This window comes from Chrysemys picta, chromosome 8, assembly GCF_011386835.1.
Source record: "Chrysemys picta bellii isolate R12L10 chromosome 8, ASM1138683v2, whole genome shotgun sequence".
Lineage (NCBI taxonomy): Eukaryota > Metazoa > Chordata > Testudines > Emydidae > Chrysemys > Chrysemys picta.
In genome coordinates, this window is record NC_088798.1 from 71312801 (window position 1) to 71337541 (window position 24741).

Below are 24741 nucleotides of genomic sequence, written 5' to 3' on the forward strand. Positions count from 1 at the left end.
CTGTCTAAACTAGGGGTCGGCAATCTTTCAGAAGTGGGGTGTCAAGTCTTCATTTATTCACTCTAATTTAAGATTTCGGGTGCCAGAAATACATTTTAACATTTTTAGACGGTCTCTTTCTATAAGTCTATAATATATAACTAAACAATTATTGTATGTAAAGTAACTAAGGTTTTTAAAATGTTTAAGAAGCTTCATTTAAAATTAAATTAAAATGCAGAGCCCCCCGGACCGGTGGCCAGGACCCAGGCAGTGTGAGTGCCATTGAAAATCAGCTCCTGTGCCGCCTTTGGCATACGTGCCATAGGTTGCCTACCCCTGGTCTAAACACACAAATCCAAATACTCTTGCCCCGCCCCCTGCCCTAGCCCTCCCTCAAGGCCCCATCCCTTCTCCAAGGCCCCACCCTGCTCACTCTATCCCCCCTCCTTCCGTTGCTCGCTCTCCCCAACCCTCACTCACTTTCACCAGGCTGGGTCAGGGGGTTGGGGTGCTAGAGAGGGTCCAGGGGGCGGGCTCTGGGAGGGAGTTTGGGTGTACGAGGGGGCTCCAGGCTGGGGTAGGAGGTTGGGGTTCAGGAGGGGTTTCAGGGTACGGGCTCTGCCTGGGTGGAGCTTACCTCAGGCGGTTCCCAGTCGGCAGCTCAGTGGGGCTAAGACAGGCTCCCTGAATGCCCTGGCCCCACGCCGCTCCCAGAAGTAGCCGGCATGTCCGGCCCCTGCGGGAGAGCAGGGGTCTCTGCTCGCCGCCAGTGCCCTGAGGTGCCAACTCCGCAGCTCCCATTGGCCGGGAACTGCGGCCAATGGGAGCTGAGGTGGTGGAGCCTGCCTTAGCCTCGCTGCGCTGCTGACTGTAAGGGGGCTCCGCGCGCTGCCCGCTCCACACACCGCTTCCGGAAGCAGCCAGCACATCCCTGTGGCCCCTGGAGGGGAGGTCCTGGGGACTCCACACGCTGCCCCTGCCTGCGGGCACCGCCGCCGCAGCTCCCATTGGCCGCAGTTCCTGGCCAATGGGAGCTGTGGAGTTGGTGCTCGGGGTGCGGGCAGCACGAGGAGACCCCCAACTCCCCCCAGGGGCCACATGGATGCACCTGCCGCTTCCGGGAGCGGCGCAGGAGCAGGACAGGCAGGGAGTCTGCCTTAGCCCCGCTGCGCCGCCAGACTTCTAGCGGCCTAAAATCTCCTGAATTGGCTTTAGTAGCCTCCAGGAGATTGAGCCCAATTCTGGGACACTCCCAGCAAAACTGGGAGGTTTGGCAACCCTTAGCCTGGACAAATCCACCCTAGCAGCGATCAACCTATGCATCCCCTCCAACTCCTCCCTGTTCCTCCCAGCCTCTACTCTCCAATCTGCCCATACCTTTGCCCCCAAATCCAGCCCCTCTGTATATCCAAGCCCCTAGGCTGCAGAGCTCCCCTGGAACACCCCCCGCCCCTCAGCCCTAGACAAGCCCTTCTCCACATAACCTCTTCTCTTCAGGCTGCTGTACCCCAACCTTCTCCCATATACGCACCATCCTCCCGGTGCACCCCCACCCTGTTCTGTTGAGCTCGGCCTTCCCTCCTGGTTCTGTCTTTGCCTGTATGAACCCATCTCTGAGCCATTTCAGATAGACCCCCCTGCCCAAGGGCAGACTTCCCCAGCCCACTCCAAGGTGCTCTGGAATGGCCCCAGTCTCCCTCGCACTGGGCCAGTAACTGACCCCCACACCCATTGGCCCCAGCACAGTAGAGGGGCCTTCCCTTCTGAGCCACAGGGCAGCGCCAGGCCGAGCAGAACCCATTTCCCAGAGATAACAGCATGTTTTCTGAGTGAGCATATAGACAAATAAGGCCAAATGGTCCCCTCCCTGAAGCCATCAAAGCGCCAATGACTCCGTAATATTTAATGGCTTGTTTTGCTCCCTAAATGATACAATGAAAAGGATTATTAATGTTAATAGCGTTCTTATCATATTTTAATGGCATCATGTATAACCGAAATGTCATCTCAGCACATATTTCTCTCGCTCTCACCCAGGGTGCGGCGAAATCGCGCTCCAGAGAGACGCAGCGAGGGGGAGAGGCAGGGGGGCCGGAACAGATGCTGGGCTGAGCGCTGCCGGCTGGGGCAAGGGGGATGCGGCACTGTAAAGCAAACAACCCCTCCCGCTGGAGAATGGGGGCGGGAGGATGCAGGCAGAAAGCTGAGGGGGCCTCAAGGGGGATGGGCACAGAGAGGGGGCAGTGAGGGAGAGTGCTGCTGAGAACGCTGGCAGCCTCTAGGGCAGGTGTGTCAAGGCACATGGGTCACATATATTTGAGGATTGAAATGCCAAGTGTTGCTCCCTGGGAAACAGCAGAGGGGCCTAGGCCCCAGTGCAGATTGCGAGGTGCCAGCCCTGCTGCCGCACAGGGCCAGCCTCCTGTGATACTGGTACCTGCTGCAGTCTCAGAGCAGTGTGCCAGGGCAGTACTAAATCACTGCCTTGCAGAGTCCCAGCCTGGATGCCCGGTGAACCCTGGCACCCAAGATCAGCACACGCTCTGCAATGCCCCCAGGGCAAAGCATCACCTATCAGCCACACCCCTCTATCCACACGCTCTGCAGCCTCGGCTACACAGAGCCTGTCAGGAGAGAGGCCCTGGCATTGCACCAGCAGCATAGCTGCACTGGGTGCCACCTGCACACACCACGTTGCCCAGTGCCAGAGGAGGGGCCCAGCCATTGAGGACTGAACATAATGAGCCACCCCTTTGCACTCCAGGGTAACCAATAGCCCAATGGTCAGGCACTCAGCTGGGGTGAGGGTGTCCCAAGTTCCAGTCCCTAGCTCCCAGGTCTTTAGGAGCTGGCTCTGGCTGACCCATGGCTGTTTAAGTATTACACAAAGCGGAGTAGCTGGAGCGGAAGGCACTGATTGTGTACCCAGTGGGCAGGACGCTCCCTAGGGCTGTGGGAGACCCAGGCTCAAATCCGTACCTTGTATCGGGCCAAACAGGCGCTTACACCTTAAGGGCCCCCGCTTTGTTTGCTGGGGACAATTTCAAGTTTCATTTCCCTGGTGATGCAGAATGTAAACAAATGACAAAGCCTCCACGTTCCTCCCAGCCGGAGTGGCTGTTCTCCGGCCAGTGCAGCCAGTCCCCCGGCAGCCCCACTCCTGGGCTCTTGGCAGCAGTGGTGTGGGAGCCGGGTGGGTCCCAGACTCACAGGATATGAGAGAAATGACATGGGGGAGGAAATAGATTTTATTGGACTGATGCTGGGGGATGGGGCAAGCGTTCGCGGTGTACAGAGCTCTTCCTCAGGCAGGGCCGGCTCTAACTTTTTTGCCGGCCCAAGCAGCAAAAAAAAGCGCTGCCCCACCGTAACCCCCCCCCAGCGCCGCCCTGCCCCGCCGAAACACCCCCCCACCAAGTGCCGGGCCGTCGAAACCCCCCTGCCGAGTGCCACGCCGCCGAACAGCCCCCCGCCGCGCTGCCAAACACCCTCCGCCCCCCACCGAGCGCCGCACTGCTGAACCCCCCCCCGTGCGGAGCGCCGACAAACACCCCCTGCGGAGCGCCGCGCCACCGAACAGCCCCCGCCCCCCGCTGCACTGCTGAACCCCCCACGCGGAGCACCGTGCCGCCGAACACCCCCCCCACGGAGCACCATGCCTCCGAAACCCCCGCCCCCCGCGGAGTGCCGCACCGCCGAAACCGCCACCGAACACCCCCCCAGCGCTGCGCCGCCCCGCCCCACCCCGCCGAAACAGCCCCCCACCAAGTGCCGTGCCGCCGAACCCCCCGCCACCGAGCACCGCGCTGCTGAACCCCCCCGCTCGGAGCGCTGCCGAGCGCCGAGTCACCGAAGAGCCCCCGCCGCGTTGCCGAAGAGCCCCCGCCCCCCGCTGAGCGCTGCACTGCTGGAGCGCCGCCAACCCCCCCCCCACGGAGTGCCGTGCCTCCGAAACCCCCACCCCTCATTGAGCGCCGTGCCGCCGAAACTGCTGCCGAACACACACACACCCCGTGCGGAGCGCTGCCGAAACCCCCGCGGAGCACCACGCCACCAAACATCCCCGCCGAGCACCCTGCCGCGGAGCGTTGTACTGCTGATAATCCCCCCTGCGCGGAGCGTCGCCAATCACCTCCCGCCGAGCGCCGCGCCATCGGAACCCCCCCCACCCCCGCCGAGCGCCGTGCTGCCCCCTGCCACCACAAGATTGGCCGTCCCTTACCAGGTGTCACCCCAAGCACGTGCTTGGTTGGCTTGTGCCTGGAGCTGGCCCTGTCCTCAGGGCTGGGTAGCACCAGCACTTGGCCCGTCCGCCAACAGGCATTGGTCCAGTAAAAGACATTCCCTCCCCCACCTTGTCTCTCAGCTGCTCTAAGGCAGCCCTGCCCATCCCCCAATAGCCTGCTGGGCACCACCTCTCCTCCAGGTAGTGGCTATCTGTAGAGGTTTGGATAATTTTTGGTGGTGCCCAGAATGGGTCCAAGTCCCCCCCTTTCCCCCGCCTAAGGCTCTGGGAGGGAGTTTGGGTGCAGGAGGGGGGAGGGGTCGGGCTCTGGGAGGGGGCAGGAGGTTGGGGTGCAGGAGGGGATCAGGGGGTCGGTGCTTACCTTGGGCAGCGCCAGCTCCCGAAAGCAACCTGCACACCCCTCTGGCATCGGCATGGCGCTTGGTGCGGGGGCAATGTGTGGAGACACCCACCACCCCAGGGCTGCAGGGACGTGCCAGCCACTTCCTGGAGAGGCACAGAGCGGGCGGGCAGGAAGCCACCTTACGCTGTGTCTACACTGCCACTTTCAGCACTAAAACGTTAGTTGTTCAGAGGTGTGAAAAAACACACCCCTGAGCGACAAAAGTTTTAGCACTGAAAAGCGCCAGTATGGACAGTGCTTTATCGCTGGGAGCCACACTCATGGCATTAAAGTTACCACCCCTCATTCAGGGTGGTTATTTTTTATCGCTGGGAGAGCTCTCCCCCGGTGATAAAGCGTGTCTACACTGCCCACTTCACAGCGCTGCCGCGGCTGCGCTGTAACGTGTGCAATCCTACTGCACTGCCGGTGGTGGTGGTGGTAGCGGCGGCTGGGGGCCCCCTGCCCTTTTAAATTGCCAGGGGGCAGCAGGAGAAGCTGAGAGGCATGTGGGTGTGGCAGGCGGGGCCCGAGGAGAGACTGGGCCCCAAACATTGGTGGATCCGGGCCCCTGGGCCCTAAATATTCATGGAGCCCGGGCCCCATGGGCCCATACAACTCACCACCCCGGCTATCTGCCCCTTCAATCATTAGCCAGCAGCTTGTGACTGTCACTGTCTGCATGGGACACAGACACTTGCAACCTGCCATGCCTCGGTCTGAATTAGCATGGGTGGTATTTGCATGTGTGCACACACGCTGAGCCTATGTATGCACCAACCCCATAGTGCACACATACACACACACACACACACACACACACACACAGAGCCTATGTATATACCAACCCCATAGTGCACACACACACACACACACTGAGCCTATGTCACACACGCTGAGCCTATGTATGCACCAACCCCACAGTGCACACACACACTGAGCCTATGTATACACCAACCCCACAGTGCGCACACACACACATACACTAAGCCTATGTATGCACCAACCCCACAGAGCACACACACACACACACACATATGCTGAGCCTATGTATGCACCAACCCCACAGTGCGCGCACACACACACACACACACGCACACACACACACATATGCTGAGCCTATGTATGCATCAACCCCACAGTGAAAACACACACACGCACAGACATACACACTGAGCCTATGTATGCACCAACCCCACAGTGCACACACACACACACACACACACACACACACACACACACACACACACACACACATATGCTGAGCCTGTGTATGCATCAACTCCACAGTGAAAACACTCACATGCACAGACATACACACTCAGCCTATGTATGCACCAAACCCACAGTGCACACACACATACAGAATGCATACACTGACACTACAGCTACAGAGTACGTGCACACAGTACTCATGAATGCACACACATGTGCACACCAAACACCTCCTATCCTGTCTCCCTGCCCTGACATCATGTGCATGCACACACACACAAAGCATACTGCTGAGCCAAACAGCAGCAGATTTGAGGCCCGGCAGGTTAGTTTCCCATTTGGAGCAGAAGCCACACAGAGTCAGGTGTTTTCTTGAAATGTTTATTTCCAAGCTGGACACAAGTCCTGGTTCCTGGTAATAACAAACCCAGGCAACTCCCTCTTGCAAAAATCTCAGGGCAGGCACCTCGGCCCTGTTCCAGAAGCAGCTGCTTTGGACCCCAAACCCTGACTCCAGGATCCCCACAAAACCCAAAGCAAACCCAACTGCTCACACACTCTGCCCCTTTTCCTCTCAATCCCTCCACTTTCCACTTGGGATGACACTAGTCCATGAATGGTATGGTCTGGAAAATGTGGCCTGGCCATTTCCCCTCTGTGGCCCAAAGTGGACGAGAAAGGCCCAGCACTAGAGGTGCTTGAAATATTAGAGCCGAAACGTTTTCCCTTTGCCTAAGGGATTTAATCAACAATGTGTTTTAATGGGAAAATGTCATTTAAATAGTTTGAGTTTTCAACAGGAAATTTCAAACTAAATGATCATTTTCATTTAGTTTTGTTTCAAACTGAAGTTTTCCTGTCATTTATTTTTTCAAAAGCCAAATTTTCTTTAAAACGATTGGATTTTTGTTCCCTGCCCCCTTGTCCCTCCTTTCCTTTTTCACCTCTGAATGCAGTAGAATGACAGATGGCCCAGCTGGGTTTGCACTTGGTCTTTTCGCTGCTTTTTAACTTTAAGAGAGAAAGCCCTGAGCCCAGTGTAAAAAGGGGAAAGGGACAGGATGGGCAGGGGGAAGGGGAATCCAAAATCCCCATGCCAACAATAAAACCCAAAGTGTTCAGTTTTCAAAAATCCACTTGAAATAAATGCACAGACCCTGCTGTTGGAACTGAAACAAAATTAAACTATCGCTTCCTTGTGAATCTTCCCTGCAACCAGATTCAGAACATTTTGAATGAAAATCTTTTGTGTGAAGTTTTTCAAGGGACCTCTCTCCTCCCGGCTTCCCATTCCAACCCGCTTTGTGTACCAGCCCAGCCAAAGCCCAGTGCTGTGACCTTGCCATATACTTTGGGGCTCAGGTTCTGCATGGCAGCTTGAGCTCTTTATATGGTGTGTCTTCACGGCCAAGTTAATGCAGTCTCTTTCCTAGGTGCTGTCCCAATCCCCACCCATCACACACAGACACTCTCGCCCAAATTCAGTGGTGCTTTACACCCAGATTAGCTGGCTCAGCTTGGGGTGTGGATTAGAGCCCATGTTCTGCTTTCTCCTGGGCTGGTAACCTATCCACTTGTCAGTCAGGATGCAGGCTAAATCACTCCAGTGCCTTCCCAAAATTCTCCTGTGCACCCAGAAGAAAAAATGTGCTCTCCCACAACTATAGTAGGCCAATCTCAAGAGGCCAAGAGACAGACCGCATGGGGAGTTTCACCCCGGGTGCTGATACATCAGTTCCACCCTCTCCAAACCTAGGCCTTGTCTACACTCCAGAGTTTTGTTGATGCGAGTTAAACCGACAATCAAAAACCGGTGTAATTACATCTCTTGTGCATGTTCACACATCACTCTTTCTGTCAGCAGAGTGCGTCCACAGTTGGTGCTCTAGCATCGAAGTGGGTAGCTATCCCACTGTGCTACTCGCCACCTTCTGCAGCTAGGAGTTGTGGAAAGGTGGAGTGGATCGCAGTGCATCATGGGTGCAGGCTCAACATCCCATGATGCAGTTCTTTCCATCCCAGCATTCCATGGGATTCTGGCTACATTTTGTGGCATTTTTCAACAGCACCTGTTTACTGTACATCCACCATCTCTGTCTGAAAGGATGGATCCCGCACTGCTCTCTACTGTTGTGGTCACTGTTATGAACACCTTGCGGATGGTTTTTTGGGGGTTGGACTAGATGACCTCTTGAGGTCCCTTCCAACCCTGATATTCTATGATTGATCATGAGCTCCCAATCTGAACAGGAATCAGAGGTGCCTGCGCTACTGTGTGCCCTGGAAAGAAACAACACCAGATTACTTTTGGCATTCACGGAGCAGCTGAACACAGTGGACTGTCACTTTTGGGCTTAGGAAACTAGCACTGAGTGATGGCTTCGCATCATTATGCAGGTCTGGGATGATGAGCAGTGGCTGCAGAATTTTTGGATTTGGAAAGTCACATTCCTGGAACTGTGTGCAGAGCTCCCTCCAGCCCTGCAGCACAAGGACACCAAAATGAGAGCTGCCTTCTCGGAGTGGGAAGCACATGGTGATCACTGTGTGGAAGCTTTTGATTCCAGACTGCTACCTGTTGGTCGCAAATCAGTTTGGAGTCAGGAAGTTGACCGTTGGGGCTGCGGTAATGCAAGTGTGCATGGTCATTAATCACATCCTGCAACGAAGGACTCTGACTTTTGGCAATGTGTGTGAAATAGTAGATGGCTTTGTGGCAATGGCATTCCCTAACTGCAGTGGGGAAATAGATGGCACTCATATTCCAATTTTGGCTCCAGACCATCTTGCAACAGAGTACATCAATAGAAAAGTACCCTTTTCTATGGTATTGCAGGTGCTTGTGGATCATCGTGGGCGTTTCACTGACATCAATGCAGAGTGGTCCAGGAAAGTGCATGACGCACGCATCTTCAGGAACACTGGCCTGTACGGAAAGTTCCAAGCAGGGACTTTCTTTCCAGACCAGAAGATTCCAATTGGGAATGTTGAAATGCCCATAGTGATCCTGGGAGACCCAGCCTACCCCTTACTCCCATGGCTCATGAAGCCTTACATGGGAAACCTGGACAGCAGCAAGGAGCACTTCAACAATAGGCTGAGCAGATGCAAAATGACCGCTGAATGTGCATTTGGCATATTAAAAGCTCGCTGGTGCTGCCTTTATGGCAGGTTAGATCTAAATGAGGAAAATATTCCCGTGATCATAGCAGCCAGCTGTGCGCTGCATAATATTTGTGAGGCTAAGGGTGAAAAGTTTCCCCTGGGGTGGAGCGCGGAGGCAGATTGCCTGGTTGCTGAATTTGAGCAGCCAGATTAGGGCTATTAGAGGGGCATAACGGGGGTCTATTTGAATCAGAGTGCCTTTGAGGCAACATTTTGACAATGAGCACCAGTAATGTTTTTCTGTACAGCACTCTGCCATGCTTTGTTTTCGTGCTTCCACCTGGCATGAAAATTGTGATAATTCCTGACCAGGATTTGTAGTCAGCAAATGATTAAACTGACACTATGTATTACTACCAGCAGCAAACACCATGTGTAGGAGACAAATAAAGCTGGCTTATGTTTCAGAGAGTTTGTTTTTATTAAATACCAATTAACAGCACACACAAAAGGCTTAGTGGGAAGGGAGATAAGAGTGCAGGGCAGTGTAGCTGTGTCTAAGTCCACCTATCATTTTGGAAGATGTCCGAAGGGATGGAGTGAATGGGGTACAGAGATGTTCCGGGAAGTTGCAAGGAATGTGTGGGAGGAATTTGGGGAGGGCATGGACAGCAGTTCTGTAACGGCTGCTGGGGGGGCGGGAGCATGCATGTGTTCTGCCTGGAGCATGATTAGGGACTTCTCTGTTTCCTCCTCCATGACTTATCATCCACTCCTGGCCCTTTACAATGAGCTCCTCACTCTCCTTTCTATCCGGCCAGTCTATTTTAAATTTTTCCTTCAAGCTTTCTCTTCACTCCCTGCATTCTCCTTTTTCAGTCTCTGAGGATTGGAGCACCTCTCAGAACACAGAAGCACAGAATAATCAGTGTTGGAAGGGACCTCAGGAGGTCATCTAGTCCAACCCCCTGCTCAAAGCAGGACCAATTCCCAACTAAATCATCCCAGCCAGGGCTCTGTCAAGTCTGACCTTAAAAACTTCTAAGGAAGGACATTCCACCATCTCCCTAGGTAACCCATTCCAGTGCTTCACCACCCTCCTAGTGAAAAAGTTTTTCCTAATATCCAACCTAACATCCCCCACTGCAACTTGAGACCTTTACTCCTTGTTCTGTCATCTGGTACCACTGAGAACAGTCTAGATCCATCCTCTTTGGAACCCCCTTTCAGGTAGTTGAAAGTAGCTATCAAATCCCACCTCATTCTTCTCTTCTGCAGACTAAACAATCCCAGTTCCCTTAGCCTCTCCTCATAAGTCATGTGCTCCAGCCCCCTAATCATTTTTGTTGCCTCCACTGAACTCTTTCCAATTTTTCCACATTAGTGTGGGGCCCAAAACTGGACACATTACTCCAGATGAGGCCTCACCAATGTCGAATAGAGAGGAATGATCAAGTCCCTCGATCTGCTGGCAATGCCCCTACTTATACAGCCCAAAATGCCGTTGGCCTTCTTGCTCTGCCTTGGACATGTCCTCCTTGCTCTGCCTTGGACAATTCCTTATCTGGTGGTGGTGTGTAGGGTGTTCCCCTGAAGGCCACATCTGCAAAAGCACAAGATACAATAAACAGACGCATGATTGTTAGTTCATGCACAGCATTGAATCATTATAATAAAATACACCTCTTTTAACATACAAATCACTTTCTCTCTTTACCTTGGCAAACACACATCTCGGTGAACACCCTAAACATGGTGAGGTCAGTCCGGGTGGGGGTTGGCCATTCAAGATGGGGTAAAGGGTCTAGGTATTTTTTAAAGGGGATCACTGCAAGCGACTAGGGTCAATATTGTACATTCTGCCATCATTTTCCACAGGTGAGGATCATTGAAGCCAGTATCTCACTCCTGAGGGTGCATCTGGATGCATGCGGCTTCGGACTCGGTCCCTATGCTGCTCGCCTGTGTGCCGCTTTGGTCCCTGCACAAGTGATACCGATTGGCATGGGAAAGTATCCTACAATGGGGGAAGGAATGAAGCAGCTCTTCCAAGGAAGCTTCAGCAGAGAATTGGCGAGTACCTCCAGGAAAGTTTCCTAGAGATCTCTCAGGAAGATTCACGTGAAATCTAAGTGTGCATTAACACACTGTTCCATCACACTGCTCAGCTGCACAAGGGAATGTGGAGCATATGCAAATACAGCTAGTCTTATACATTTCTATCCCTTCACCCACTTCTAGGATAGACAGAGCAAAGGCCAGTTCTACCTCATATAACTGAGTAGCATCAACTCCAAAAGATCACTTACCAGGGCTTGCCTCTCCTGCATCATATGTGCTAGAGACAGGACTGCTGGGACTGTTTAGACCCCTCAGGAGTGGAAAAGAAGTCCTGACTCGCTGTGTCACCGGACGACCCTGCCATATGCTCCACATCATCCTCTAACTCGACCTCCTTGACCCCAACTTAATCCTCGGGGTTGAGTTCACTGTCCACCGCCTCCAGCCCTGCCGAAGTATCCACAGGCTCTTGGTGGTGTAGGTGGGGTCGCTGCCAAGGATGTGTCCAGCTCCTTATAGAAGTGGCAGGTCTTCGGCGCAGCACCAGAGCAATGGTTTGCCTTCCTTGCCTTCTGGTACGCCTGCCTCAACTCCTTTATCTTTGCACAGCACTGAAGTGTGTCCCATTCATATCCTTAACCAACAAGCCATGAGAAATCTGACCATAGGCATCAAAGTTCCTATGGCTGGAGCAGAGCTGGGACTGCACAGCCTCCTCTCCCCACACTGCCAGCAGATCCAATAGCTCAGGTATGCTCCAAGCAGGAGAGCTGCCATGATCAGCCTGGAAGATGCGATGAGAGCTGTCCATGCTGAGCAAACAGGAAGTGGAATTTAAAAAATTCCTGGGCCTTTAAAGGGAGAGGGGCAGATGCCTGTGTACCTAGGTGCACGGCAGTTGGGTTTGAACTGCTGACCAGAGTGGTCGGGATGGACATTGTGGGATACCTCCTGGAGGCCATTTACAGTGACATAACCAAGCATGGTGTACACAGTGACACTCTGTCAATATAACTTTGCTGCAAAAAGTTCTGTGTCTCTCGTCAAGGTGGTTTTATTTTGTCAGCAAAGCAGGAGAGTTTTGTTGGTAGAAGGAGCATTGCAGTGTGTTCACCTCCACTGTTTTGTCGACGAAACTGTGTAGTGTAGACAAGGTCCTACAGCACGCAGTATGGTTTGAAGATCTGCATAAATAGCCACATAAACCCTGTACACAGAGCCACAAACTCATCCAGACACCACTCACATGCAAGCATGCATGCGCTCTTCCTCTCTGGCTGGCGGGCCCTTTCCCTCACACAGATCCACACGTGCACACACACATGGCTAGAGCCCTTACCCTGGGAGGTGAGCTTGCCTTTTGTGTTATGAGATGAAAGGGGGCAGCACTTCTCTGACCTGCTCATATTTCACTCAAATGTTATTTTAACACTTAAAAGGGTAGCAAATACCACGGCAGGCTCCTAATTTCTCAGATCAATATGGGGACGGTGCGCGCCTCACCTGTGCCAGGAGGATGCAGCTTCCCTCTAATGAGCTCTGGAGCTGGCAGACCCAGCTGCCTGGTGCTCAGTGCTGCAGAGAGAGGGAGGCGGAGGCCAGGCACAATGGGGATAAACAGAAGCAGTGAATGAAGCCCGGCGATGGGCTGATGCTCTGGCTCTTGGCCAGGGTTAAGCCATCTGTGACTATGATGCCTTCTGAGGCCATTGCGATTGCAGCGGTTCTGTGCCCCACCTTAGAACCAACAGGCCCTGCTTTCTTCATGCTTTGTGCCTCCATCTAGTGGCTGGGTGCATAAATTATTAGACAGCCCCCACTTATCTCTAGGCTGTTACTGTTTATACAGACAGGAAATCAAGCACCCATAGATTATAAGGATAAGCAATAGTTTATTCACAGAGAGAATGGCATCTCTCCCCCTGCTACAGAGAGCAGTTCCAGGGCTGCTGCTCTCTGGCTGCTGTAACCCAGCGCCCTGATGTGAGCCTTCCCTGAGCACACAGCTCCGTGCACATGTTGGGGCAGTCCCAGATCTGGGCAGGGTCTCCGGGGCCTGCAGCTGGGTGCCCTACCCATCCCACGGGTCCTGGTCTGGCCCCCACAGTCCATGCATGTCCCTTAGTGCTGGCTCGGCAGGCTCATTCGAAGCCTAGGCTGCCCTGGAGAGAGTTTGTGGGTGCAGCTACACCAGGATGGCCATATTGGCTAACCACCCCAGTGAAGATGCGGCTTCCCCCACCAGATGGGTCCTTGTGCTGGTGTAGTTTATACCTGTTCTCTGCATGAAATTACCTATCCCAGCAAAAGCCCTTTTTTATGGTATATCTGCATCAACATGAGGGCTCGCTGGTTCTGCTGGTATAAAAATATATAAGGAATCTCCCCAACTGCCATTACTATGCCAGCAAACAATTCCAGTGCAGGGATGGCCCTGGTCTCTGTCTCTGTTCTCTGCCTGCCAGAGCCACTTCCTGAAGACGGACGCTAACGTGCTACCAAGCTCCTTGCTCCCCCCCGCCCCCCTCCCTGTGTCTGTTTAACCACTGCTGGGAGCTCTCTGTGCATCCCAGCCAGGGGCAGTGTGCGAGGCATCTCACTAATAGGAGCGCATCGAGGGCCATGGGTCACGCTGTGCCTATGTTCCCTCCCCCAGCACTCTGTCTACCTGCTCTGCAAGGCCACATGCCTGAGGCCACTGTGACGGGTTGGATCACAGAAACCCCCTTGGGAGCTGCCACCCGATGTGCCAAGACTACTTCTGCTCCTGTTTTCCCTGCCACCTCAGGACTCCAGCACCCTGTCTTGCTGAGCCAGACACTCCTGTCTGGCTCCAACACAGACCCAGGGTCTGAATCACTTGTCCCAAAGCTGCAAGTTTACCTGAAAACAGCTCACAATAGTGTGCTTGTCTTTAACACTCAGATGCCCAACTCCCAATGGGGTCTAAACCCAGATAAATCCGTTTTACCCTGTATAAAGCTTATGCAGGGCAAACTCATAAATTGTTCGCCCTCTATAACACTGATAGAGAGATATGCACAGTTGTTTGCTCCCCCAGGTATTAATACATACTCTGAGTAAATTACTAAATAAAAAGTGATTTTATTAAATACAGACAGTAGGATTTAAGTGGTTCAAAGTAGTAACAGACAGAACAAAGTAAGTCACCAAGCAAAATAAAATAAAATGCACAGATCTATGCCTAATCAAACTGAATACAGATAATTTCCTCACCAGTTCCAGAGTGCTCCCTTTTACAGGCTAAGCTCCTTTTAGCCTGGGTCCAGCAATCACTCACACCCCCTGTGGTTACTGTCCTTTGTTTCAGTCTCCTTCAAGTATCCTGGGGGAGGTGGAGAGGCTCCTTCTTTAGCCAGCTGAAGACAAAATGGAGGGGTCTCCCCTGGGTTTAAATAGACTCTCTCTTGTGGGTGGAGACCCCCCTCCTCCCTCCTCTGCAAAGCCCAGCTCCAAGATGGAGTTTTTGGAGTCACCTGGGTAAGTCACATGCCCCTGCATGACTCAGTCTTTGCAGGCCGACGCCATTGTCCACATGGCATCTTGCATGTCTCCAGGAAGACTTCTCATGTGGATTGGAGCATTCCAAGATGCATTGTTCCCTAAGTGTCTCCTGATCAGGTACTTAACCTGGCGAATTCCTTCCTAAAGAAGCTGACCAAATGCCTCACAAAGCTTACTTAGAAATCAGGCAAGCATACAGCCCATATTCTTAACCTCGAGTAGAAAATGATATATATGTACAAATAGGATGAATAGATATAGTAGATCATAACCCTTACGGAGATATGTTACATGGCACAGGCAGCACAAAACATATTCCAGTTATGTCATACATACATTTATAAGCACCCCCTCCCCATAAAGCCTTATGGGGTGCACTGTCACAGCCACCTCCACCCACATGAGGAAATGAGGCCTCAAGTCAAAGTGAGACTCCAGAGATAGGAGGAGCCCATGATGGGAAACAACAAAATCTTTGAGTGAGCCATGGCAGCCTTCACTCCAGCTGCAGGGAATAAGGATTGCCAGGATCTCGCCTCATCAAAGATCAGTGCCACATTAACTTATTCCTGCATTAGGCTCTCCAGAGTGGGGGCCGGACCTGTTTCAGTGCTAGTCTGGGACGCCAGGATTCTCTCCTCATTGACACACACCTGGCGAAGTTCCCTTTAAATGTTCCATTTCCTTCTGTTAGTCTGTGAGAGAACCCAAGGGGGTGGGGAGACGAGGGGGCAGGGGTCTAGCCTGGGGCTCAGCTTTGTCTCTGCTCCACTCCACTGACACTGGGACAGGCTGCCTGAGCATTGCTGATACTCCAAGGAACTTGGAGGCATTAAGAAAAACAATCTGTCTGTAGCCAAATCCTGAAGGCCCATTAAAGTCCAAGGGATTTGCCTGAGTAAGGAGCTCAGGACTCAGCCCATTGTCAGTGGCTGGGTGAGTTCATTTGCTGCTTCCTGCAGCACTTGGGCTCAAGAGTCTGTGGCCCCAAAATCAGAGCCAATATTAAGAGGCAGAATCTCACTAGAGCTTTCCAAGTGACTGGGATCCTGAGCAAGGGCAGAAACGGGGGTGTGAGTGAGTTACAAACTGTCCAGACACACCAAAGGCTTTTGTTACCACAGCCAGGAGTGGGTGAAGGTAACAGAGCAGATCTACTGGGCCCTTCTGCTCTCAGCTATCAATCAGTCTGAAACCGTGGGCTTCATCCCCACACACCAACGTCCCTGATTCGCTCACTGCTCCACGCAGGGGAGTTTGTTGCAGTGATGGAGTAGCTCCAGTGAAGTCAGGGGACTGAAGTAACAGAGCAGAGCCTTCCTTGAAAAGTTCCCTCCAGCTGGGCTTGCTACAAACAGTGTCCTATGGGGAGAAGTCTGTCTGAAGGGCTGCAAACAAAGGAGGGGGTAAAGAACAAAGTCCAGGACATCTGGTTTAGCACCTTTGTTAATAATCTCGCTGACCAAGCAGAGACGGGGAAGGGTTCACAAATTCTCTCTGTGGTAGGAGCAGTGGATTTTGCTTCGCTCGTTGCGTTATTCACCAGTCCTTAGGTATTTTGGAAAGGGACTGGGAATCCCAGGTTTCACCGGTCTTAGCACAAATGATGACTTGTCCAAAAATCTGTACCAGAAATCATGTTTGTTTTTCTCCTGTTTATGATGTGTCCAACATCCAATCACAAAGCAGAAACAATGTCATGTGTGGGAGGTGACCAATCACACAGCAGACATGAAGAACAGTCAATAGCAGAAGAGGAGAGTTCACACTGGAGTTTGTACATGTGGGTTAACTGTTACATAATTAGAAACAACAAGGAACTCTGCAGAAAGCAGTAGAAAATGATTTGCAAACAGAAACAAGAGCTACGAATTTATTTACAACGAATAAGACAAGCAGCTCCAGTAAACAGCATGGGCCTGAAATTCACAGATAAAACTAAATTGGAAAGAGATCAAAACCCAAGGAGGATGGAGAAATAACAGAGAGGGTCCTGCAGAGATCACAGGCAGCAAAATGAGATTCTGCTTACTGTGACCGGGGTCCCAATGGGGAGCCAGCTGTGGTCACTCAATTAGGGTGAACTGCAAAGAATGGGGAAGACAATCCCCATAAAGCTGGTGGATATTCCAATACTTAGATTCACCAAGCCAGCATAAAACAGCTTCTTTATTACCTTATTGGTTACTTAGATGTCCAAACAACACAGTTCCCTAAAGTGATCACCCTCAGGCCTCCATCCAGGTACCCACGTCAAATATGATGAAAATTTCTGTAAATCTTATTTTATCACATAAAAGAACAGGTTCTACCAATCCCAAAGGATCGGACTCATTAGCTTCCAGGTTAATGAATGTTTCAGCTCTTACCCAAATACACGCTACAGCCAATTCTTATTAACTAAACTAAAATTTATTAAAAAACAAAAGAGAGAGAGGATGGTTAAAAGATCGTTATATATACAGACACGAGTTCAATTCATTGACATTCAAATTCATAGCAGAGATGGTGAGCTTTGTAATTGCAAAGAGTTCCTTTAGAATTCAATTCATAGGTCATAGTCCAATGTCCAAATCTCATATTCAGGGCATACCAGCATAACTGGGACCTCAATCTTGTGACTCAAACTTCCCCTGACGAAGTCTAAGCAGATCTGAGCTGACAGAATCAGGGCCCAAAGATCTTTAATACAATTTCATGTCCTGTTTGACAAGCTGGGATTTCCTCGTGGAACAAAAGGACATTAGGATGAGTTTAAAGGAGGTCCATCACCTCCTTTAATATGTACTTAGCTATCCAAATTAACATAAGGCCATTTGCTTTTTCCTCCACCCTTCACAGTACATTTCAAAGAGAGATGAATACCAAGATATCCCATGTTTACAATTCATTTAAATGATATCAGAATACAGCATAGAAAGGGACTGTTGGTTATATTGTTGTACCCATACATATGTAAATACACAAAAACACAAACATTATCTCTCCACATGTCTTTTGAGGGTTATTTATTTTGCCGGCTGTTTAGCCATGCGTCACAGCTTGGGAAAAGGCAGCCCATCCATTTGGGGGAGATGACCTGAAACTCAGATAGGCTGTGTGAGGATGAGATCTGAGGCACAGCGGTGCTGAGAGCAGGCTGCACATTACAGAGGAGTTTGCAATGCGATAGAGAAATAAAAGGAGGCCTCTGGGCCTGGAGCATGGAGGAGCCATTCCCCAGGTAGACTAGGTGTGATGGCACCCAGGGCAGAGTGTTACAATCAGTACTGTGTTTTTCCAGTGGCTGGGGAGGAGGAGGTGGAAGGAAGGCTGCACAGTTCTATGGGGTGAGAGCCCAGTGGCTGGGGGAAGGGAGTTATGCAATGGGGGGGCGAACTGTCCTGGGCAGGGCTGCATGTTGCCAGGGTGAGTTTGCAGGGGGTGGGGTGGGGACAGGATGATAAGGTAGGGTGCATGGTCAGGGACACACCGCATATTATTGGGGTGATCCAGGCATGCAGGGGTGGCTGCACAGGGGATGTGGTTGCAGGGTTCTGGATTGCCTGAGGCATGGCGGTGGTCGGGTTGTGTTGCCAGGTGAGGCTACCCTGCACAGGGGACCATATGCCATGCTATTAAAGTAACTCAGGGGTCTCACTCTTCCTCGAGGGTCAGCCACTTGGCTTCACCACCTCCTCAGACTGGACCTCTGGGCTTGCTGCACCCCATGAGCTCTGCTCAGTGCGTCCAGCTGAGACACACCCCAATGGAGACCTGTCCAAACTGCAGGGATCAATACACCTCGCCCAGCATTCAGGTTGATTCATTAATTGGACACAGCACAGGGAGTCCTTTGGGTAGCACAGAGAACTGAAGGTTAAAACCTAGTCCACCCTGGTCAGCCCAGAACCCCGCTAAGCTATAGTGAACCCCTTGGTTCAAGGTCTGTCTGTCCTTCCTTCGTCAGATGCCAGGTGAGAACCCCAACTCCTTCCAGCAGCCAGCTCTTATGGCCGTCCTCACACCTTTCCAGTCCTTTGCTCTCCCGCTGGGGAAATGCTGGATGGCTGCCTGCAGAGAGGTGGGCAATCCATGCTTGTTGGTTGCTAGGTGTCAATGGCCCAGTGATTGGATTTCCCATTATCCTCACGGATTCTCCATTGATAATGGATCGGGCTCAGCTAGTCCTTTTCCAATGACCCACTTAGTCCCACACAGCTAGGCACCATTTACACCTGTGTCTTAGCCTGCCCCAAGAACAAACAGTCCCTTTCCACCCACTGGGTAACAATGCAGCGCTACGGGGCAAACTGAGGCATACATCAGCATCATCTATGAGGAGAGATTAATAAGACTGGGACTTTTCAGCTTGGAAAAGAGATGACTAATGGGGGATATGATAGAGGTCTATAAAATCATGACTGTTGTGGAGAAAGTAAATAAGGAAGTGTTATTTTCTCCCTCTCATAACACAAGAACTAGTGGCCACCAAATGAAATTAATAGGTAGTAGGTTTAAAACAAACAGTAGGAAGTATTTCTTCACACAACGCACAGTCAACCTGTGGAACTCTTTGCCAGAGGATATTGTTAAAGCCAAGACCAGAACAGGGTTCAAAAAAGAACTAGATAAGTCCATGGAGGATAGGTCCATCATTGGCTATTAGCCAGGATGGGCAGGGGTGGTGTCCCTAGCCTCTGTTTGCCAGAATCTGGGAATGGGCGACAGGGAATGGATCACTTGATGATTATCTGTTCTGTTCATTCCCTCTGGGGCACCTGGCATTGGTCACTGTCGGAAGACGGGATACTGGGCTAGATGGACCTTTGGTCTGACCCAGTATGGCCATTCTTATGTAAAATATTTCCACTTCATCACAGTGCCATGGGCAGTAGCTGGCACCATCAGGTAATGTAACTGATCTTCACTCTCAGGGTATGTCAACTCTTGGAGCCAGAGGTGTAATTTTCAACTCAAGAAGACATACCACACTAGCCCTGATCAAGCTAGTGTGCTAAAAATAGCGGGTAGCTCAGGGGTCTCAAACACGTGGCCCGCGAGCTCCTCACAGCCCCCCCACCCTCCCCCAGCATTTACCTAGAGCGGCTCCGGCCCAATGCGCACCAGGGACAGAGCAGGGCAGGGCAGGCTCCCTGCCTGCGTGTTCTGCCCCCGTGCCACTCTGGGAAGCGTCCAGAACATGGGGAAGCAGGGGGCACATGGGTCTGTGTGTGGCTCTTGCTTCAGGCAGCGCCCCCAGCAGCTCCCATTGGCCGCAGTTCCCTGTTCTTGGCCAATTTCGAGGAAGGGGTTGGAATGGGGGCAGGGAAGGGGTGGGAAGAGGCGGGGCAGGGGCGGGGCTTCATGGAAGGTGTGGAGTGGGGGCGGGGCCGAGGGCGACAGGGGGGAGGTGTCAGTAATGCGGCCCTCGGGCCAATGTACTAGTCCTCATGTGGCCCTCGTGTTCATTTGAGTTTGAGACCCCTGGGGTAGCTAATGGTAGGAGGGGCTAACTGCCCCAAGTGCATGCCTAGCATCATCTTTTGTACTCCTTTTGAGCGTGACATGGATTTTATCGTCCCAACAGGATTTTAATTTGTCTGATCACCCTCGCTCTGAAAGCACTCTGTCACGTGGGGAGAGGGCTGCTCCATGCACTTTCTGATCAGTTGTTCCTTCCACTACCAGCATGAGTTCACTAGCTTATTTCAGCTGCTGTTTCCATATTTCAGCATAACCGTTATGGTTCCCAGTGCAGATAAAGAGTTTATCAGTAAACCAAGCACGATGTCAATGGACAAATGTGGTGATCTTCCATAGTAAGTAGAAGGGCAAGACTCCTGTAGCCTCATTTAGTGTACTCTTCTAGGTATATGTTATGTTGTTAAGAGAGTCCTTCCAGTTTGACTTTTGCCCTTATGTCAAGGTTCTCAATATAGCCAGAAGAATTCAGTTCAGCCTTTCTACTTGCCCATTGCCCTATGGGTGGTATGGAGTTGTGCAGGATGTTTCATTTTGATAGTAGTGCGGTAAATACATTATTTTCAAACTCTGGCCCTTGGTCATGGTGGATCCTTTCGGGGAAACCAAATTTTAAAATAAAGTCCTTGAAGATCTTGTCTGCCACAGCCTTTCCTGACTTCTTGGTGGCAGGGTCAGCTTGGACAAACCTAGTGTTTGTCTACTAAGACTAAGATGTATTCATATCCTCCTTTGCACCTTTCTAGGTGCAAGAAGTCTATTGATACTAGCTCAAATGGTTCTGTTGTAACAAAGTTAGGGGATCTCTGGTAGGCGAGTGAGATTTATTTTGTTTGATGACATAATGGTCAATGTCCCTCTTCATCTGTGAGCACAAAACTGATCTCCTGTGAAATTGATTACTTGCACAGCTCCTAGATGTCCCATCTCTTCAGGTACTTCTTGATATATTTACTTTGTGTATTTTTCAGGTAATACCAGCTGATTTTGTAACTTGGTTTTCTGATAAAATATTTCAACTCTATCCAAATACAACCAATACCATTTTCACATTAGGCTGGGGATTTTACAGTTTCCTTGTGTTCTCTTGGTTATTTGGCTTCTGCCACAAAGATTTACAATGAAGAATGTTAGCAATAGTTGGATTTTCCTTCTGAGCTGGCAAAATGTCTTCTCATGGAACAGGCTTTATGGTGGATTTAATGCCCATGAAGAAGTCAACTACTGCCCAAGGGTTGATAGCAATAGTGCTACCAGGATACCTTGCCATCTCTGTACATGCAAGGATTGTAAGATAGCATTAACAACATCTTTGCTCATCACTTTTATGCATTCTGTCATCTATTTTTCCATATCAAGGGCCATTTTGGATAAAGCATTTGCCTCCATATTAGATTTCCCAGTTAAAGCTAGCTAATTCTGCAACCCACCCGTGTGCTGTGGCATTCAGCCTGGCAGAGGTGAAGACATAGGTTAGTGGGTTCTTATCGCAGTAAACTGTGCATGGTAAAGGTAGTCATGAAATCTATCAGTGACAGCCCCCTTTAAAGCTAGACATTCCAGCTCTCCTGAGTGAAGATGATCATTCTTCTCTGTTGCAGTTAGTGTTCTTGACCCATAACCAATGGCTCTTGGTTTGCCTTCCTGACACTGGTACAAGACCATTATTTGAAGCATCTACATGGGAAAACTCAGGATAGGCTGTTATTGGTAACTGTATAGGGAAGTCAGTCAGCTAGCTTAGAACACTTTGATGTTGCTCAGTCCTGGTAACTGGCTTTCCTCTGGCTTTCTTCTTTTTCATACTCCACTTGTGACAGTGTTGCGTGTTTTATTCCAATGGAACACTCAGCAAGTTATACAAGGGCTTTGCTAGTCAAGAGAAGTCATGTATGTGCCTTCAGTAGCAGGTGAGGAAGCCTAGTACCTTGTTAAGTTCCCCCATGTGCTTGGTGGTTTCTCTGCAAAAGTCTGAACAGCCAAGGTGATAGCTGGAGCCGTCTTGTAACCTTCAGCAGACGACACCATTCCCACATAAGATCACATTTAGAAGCTTTCAGGTTAATTCTCTGTTTCTGTAACTGTTGCAATTAGGACACTGTCCAGGTATGGAACATACAACTCATCCCTAAGCTTCGCAAGGCACTCTTCCATACACTGCAGAGGTGCAGCCAGTGTACTTTTTAACCCGAATGTGATTCTAGCCCATTCATATAAACCCCATGTCGCAAGGGAGGCTTTGGGATGATGCTTTGTTCAGCTGCGAACCCCCGATCTAAGATGGAGAACCAAGATTTACCTCCTTGTCTATTCAGAACATCCTGAGTTTGAGGGGTGGGTCATTTGCCTGGGGTGTTTTTCTGTTCAGTTTCTGATAGTCTGCAGAGTCGGAGGCTGCCATCCCATTTCCAAACACCAGTGGTGATGATTTGTTTGACTTTGGTTTTGCAATCTTGCAGATATTCTGCCACCGCTTTACATAGCTGGTGTGGCACTGAAGGCTTGTGTACACTTGGCAATGTATTCCCTTGTAGACTGAGCCAAATCAGGTGAAAGGCATACTGAGAATTAGAGTGGGGACTTACACCCAAATAGCTATTTCAGTCCATTTCCAGGTGTAGCCAAGCCCTTACCTGTCAGTCTTCATGTAACTTGATCAGCATCCGCAGAGTAGGGATCTGTCCAATGTCTTCATCATCTCTGGAGAAAGCTTTGGGCTCTTCTTTCAGCATCTGCTGGGCCATTTTCCTTTGCACCTCTGACAAATGGCTCAGGTTCAATGCTGATTCAAACTGATTTTGATCATTGTTGTCTCTGGTGAAGTTCACAAGAGCTTCGGCTCTTGCCAAGCCCACATGAGGAAATACACATTTCATATTGTCAATGAGGCCAGGGGCTGGTGCCTCATCACATGAATTGCAGCAGTGGTATTTGACTATCCCCTCAATAACGTGGTTGTAATTCTGCCTGCAGTGACCCAAGAGTGTGGGTACCAACATTCACAGCAGATGGTTAAGCAGCAATACACAAGCCCTAGATTGGCTGTGAGTTCTATATTTAGATTACACCAACCAGTTATCAAGTGTGCACTCCTCAGGCACTATAACAGTCTTAACATGGGGTCACAGACAATCCCCTTGGGGACTCTGACCTATCTTGCCACCCAGGTGAGTCTGCCTTCGTGATAGCTGATCCCTTACACCAAGGATCACAGCAATGTTCAGGTTACTCCCAGTCCCAAAGGACCAGTCACTTACCCCAGGTCAGTTGCACTTTAGATCTCACACCAAAGACAAGGCTTGAAGGCAATCCTATAATAAACTATCTAGAGAGTTATTAATTAGGAGAAGGAAACCAGGGAGTTATTGACAAGGTTAAAGCAGGTAAACACAGATATGCAGAAATGACTTACAATCTTAAGTTTCAGAAGGTAATAAACCAGTGATACTCAGACGGAGGCTCGCGAGCCACAAGTAGCTCTTTAACATGTCTCCTGCATCTCTTTGCAGCACATGATATTAAAACACTGTGTGGTTTAATTATTAACCAATCAGGAGGCTTTTACTATGCTATTAACAATTGTAGTTGATAAAATAATAATAATTGGTCAGTCTTTGGCTGTCAGAATAATATAGATATATACACTAAATATTACTCCTGCCCTACTGTTTAAATATCATAGAATCATAGAAGATTACGGTTGGAAGAGATCTCAGGAGGTCATCTAGTCCAACCCCCTGCTCAAAGCAGGACCAACCCTGGGGGGAGGGATAGCTCAGTGGTTTGAGCATTGGCCTGCTAAACCCAGGGTTGTGAGTTCAATCTTTGAGGGGGCCACTTAGGGATCTGGGGCAAAATCAGTACTTGGTCCTGCTAGTGAAGGCAGGGGGCTGGACTCGATGACCTTTCAAGGTCCCTTCCAGTTCTAGGAGATGGGATATCTCTATTATTTTCTTTTCTTTCTTTTTAACCCCAACTAAATCATCCCAGCCAGGGCTTTGTCAATATGTATGACTATATAGTAAATGAATTCACACCACTGTGGCTCTTTTGAGTAATGCTGATGGTTAATTTGGCTCCTGAACTGCTGAGGGCTGAGTAACACTGTAATAAAAGTTTCTATAAATCAACAAGCTCAATATGTCCTTTAGGGCTAACCCAGGCTAAGCACTGGGGATCTCTTGCATCTGCCTAGAACCACTTTGCCCCCCAGACTCCAAGCAGCACAGAAATCAGGGCCGGCTACAGGCACCAGCCCACCAAGCATGTGCTTGGGGTGGCGCCTGGAGGGGGCAGCGTGGCGGGCGCTCCTGCCCGAGAGCGGGGCCGCGACTGGGCTCGCCGCCCTCCCTGCGGCACTCCGGCCGCCAGGGGCTCTCCACCCTCCCCTCGGCACTCTGGCCGCCGGGGAGAGCGGAGAGCCGCGGCGGGCTCTCCGCCCTGCTCCCGGCGCTCTGGCCGCTGGGGGCTCTCCGCCTTCCCCCCGGCGCTCTGGCCGCTGGGGAGAGCGGAGAGCCTCAGCCGGGCTCTCCGCCCTGCTCCCAGCGCTCTGGCTGCCGGGGAGAGCGGAGAGCCCCGGTCGGGCTCGCCGCCCTCCCCCCGGCGCTCCAACCGGTCGGGGATTGCTCGGCGCCCTCCCCTGCCGCGCTGGCGGGGGAGGTGGGGCGGGTGGCTTTTTTGCCTAGGGCGGCAAAAAAGCCAGAGCCGGCCCTGACAGAAATCCCTAGTTCTTTTTCTTTGGGGTTCTTATCCCCCTGCTGCC